This window comes from Lolium rigidum, chromosome 2, assembly GCF_022539505.1.
Source record: "Lolium rigidum isolate FL_2022 chromosome 2, APGP_CSIRO_Lrig_0.1, whole genome shotgun sequence".
NCBI classification, from domain to species: Eukaryota; Viridiplantae; Streptophyta; class Magnoliopsida; order Poales; family Poaceae; genus Lolium; species Lolium rigidum.
The window spans coordinates 28,955,042-28,958,027 of record NC_061509.1 but is presented as its reverse complement, the minus strand read 5'-3'; the positions used below and the strand labels follow the sequence as shown (position 1 = coordinate 28,958,027).

At 40.2% G+C, this 2,986-nt stretch overlaps 1 pseudogene; it reads right to left on the bottom strand.

Annotated features, from left to right (window-relative positions):
- Positions 1-510: 510 nt before the first annotated feature.
- On the bottom strand, positions 511-2,680 carry LOC124689426 (annotated as a pseudogene).
- Between the last annotated feature and the right edge of the window lie 306 nt (positions 2,681-2,986).

Genomic DNA, 2,986 nt, shown 5'->3' with positions numbered 1-2,986 from the left:
AGAGTTGAAGAGCCGGTGAGGTGGCAGAGTTGAAGAGACGTGGCAGCCTAAGATTGGTTAAATATGCTTGATAATGTGGATAGCTTGCATGTTGAGAGAAAGTAACTTAGTTGGTTGCTTCCATTTAGATATTATAGATTCAATACTAGCTCTGTATACTTCAGATTCTCTTTATTATGGATCTGCGTCACAATTTTTTTAGTTTCACTGATCTTTTTTGGCATTTTTGGCAATCGAAATTAAGCGTTAGCATATTAACCATTACCATTGGCAGTATGCGAAATAGGAAACATAATAGAAGACAGTTGCAATGCACGACTATGGAGCAAGCTAGCACCACTGAAATGATGCAAATACATCATGCAAGTACTTCTTATTCCACATGTTTGATTACAGCCGATGTTTGCCAGTCCTTTAGTCCTCAATTTAGGAAGCCTTAAGTCTATTACTAAATATTTGCCACAAGTCCACGTAACATCTAACTTGAAGTCTTGGACCGCTGGTGTAAGTTCAGTGCCCCTGAGGCAAAGCCTACCAAGTGACTTTCGCCGAGATCAATGCAAAATCAGTCTTTATATTTTGAGTTGAAACCCCATGATTGTTCGCCCTGAAGGAACACTGCCGTTCAATGGAACCAGATGACTCCGTGTCCACCTTGAACTTGAAGCTCAAAAAAGAACCTGTAACTACAGCAACCACCGAGCTCTTTAAGCCGCATGGCTCACTAACTGCACCATCGAAGATCTGGATTTCTTGTTTCAACTCACTCGGAAAGCAAGAGAGACACAAGTTGAAACCAGTTCGCACTTCTGATAGGAGAATATCTATAGTTGCCTCAACTGCATCTTCAAGACCCGAGGCGGTTATGTCAATTGCGCCACAATCTCCACCGATTCGATTTGTGATCATTGACAATTCTGCATTTCTTTGAAGCATATTAATGATGCACCATCGATGATTTGTAGATCATGTTTTTCTTGTCCAACTGTCTTGATCTTCATGTCATATTCGATTAGAATATTGCCACACAAATCTATCCCTCGCTTAGGGCCAGCCATCTTGATAGAAGAGCCCTACATAATAATTATAGTAATTCTTTAGACAAAAGTAAGATATATCTCAAGCGAAGCACTTCAGTTGTACTATCTGATACTAAACGATGTTTTAGGTGTACTAACTAATATGTTCATAAATTGGAAATTTTAAGGTTGACCAAAAAATACTTTTGTCATGTGTTACATTAAATAGTTATAAGGTGCATAAAAGTGCTAAGAGGGAAAATTTGACCCCACTTATTTATTTTTAAAATATTCTAAGATATTTAATTACACAAGCCTATTGAAATGACAAGATAAAATAGAACAGGTTTTGCAGTGACAAGATCATCAAGGCTCTGCATTTTCATATTCCACTGAATAAAAGATAATCAACTATTGTGGAGTCCAAAGTAGCAACCAAGAAGCCACAAATTATGTTTTTATTTCGTTTGAATACAGTATACTGACACAGTTTAATAAGTTAGAAGAATTTCCATAGAAAAACATTAATTCACAATCGAGAGTGTGTATGATAATTTAAAAGATATTAAACGGTTTGCTGTACACTATCGAGATTGTGTATGATCGACTGTCATTAGTTACATGCATGTGATATCACGAAATAAAAGTAGTAATTTGCAATAGCAAACAAGTACACTTAACCCCCTCATGTATTGAGGTCAATCCTCTTAACCACCTCAGGTAAAACATTGCGTATTTGATCTAAATAATTTCGTGAGGCAGTTTATGAAGTTGTGCCTAAACAAGTATGCATGTGGTCCAAACACGAAGACCACACTTCTTTTTAGTACTGGGTTATTAAGTAAAAAAAACTAAATACTTGGCGTGCTAGGTACACTATTTCCTTAAAATAATTTCAGATAAGGGTGGATGTGCACCTGCTCCAAGATCATGGGATCATCCCTGCTAACACTGACAACATAATTAAGCAAAGGATCCAAATTATCCCGCACTGCGATGTATCCGTACAACTGCACCAACCCGTTATCAACAGGAGCCTTAGCCAGCTTCAACGAGAATATCTGGAACATGCAATTAGGTGGATGCCGCCTGCAATTTCCATTGAGGAAGACACAACGGTCGGGGTGCGTTAACGACATCGCCTCCAATGATGCTTCACAAGAAGAAAATGTGAAGCAAAATCAACCTCAAGATATTTCACCAGAGAACAAATATGTGGATTGGAGATTTGGAGAATGTAGTAGTAATAACAAAAATATGTTGGGAACGGGAGATACTGATAGCATACTCTCGCCACGGTCCGCGACACGGTAGTGTTTCTTCCACGCGTGCGTGCACTCGTATATAGAACCGTCACGGTGGCTGCTTCTCGGAAGTACATCCATGTGGACTACGCCGTCCTCGTCTAATGGTTTCCGAGGTATATGAGGAAGCCTATCGCAGCTGCATCAGACCCAAATAAGATTTGTGTCATCTAGCTATCAGCCAGGGGTGAGAACCCACGCCACTTTTTTTATGTGTCTTATTCTAGATAATAAAAAGAAATACAACTTCTGCCACGATGCAGATCTAAATCTATGGTTAGCTGGTAGAGAAGTATGAAACACAAACCTGGGAAAACGACGGATGGCTGGAAAATTGGGAACCACCTCCTTGGCCATGGGTGGTCGAGAGGCAAGGAACGGTCGCCAGAGAGAGGCGAGGCGACGGCGAGGCATCGGGGGTCAGGAAACGAGATTGGCAGCGATGGACAAGACTGAGAATCTATCGTGTGATGGCCTGATGGGCCGATGGTAATGGCCGATGGATGGGCCTTCTGATCTATAGCTACCGGGGCGCCCAAAACTAGCTCCAGTTAGCTAAAAAAAAGCCTAGCTCCAGTTATGAAAAAAAGAGGATTATATAGTATAGTACATTACATGCAATGTATAGAACATTTGCAATAAATTCATATACATGATCCACCA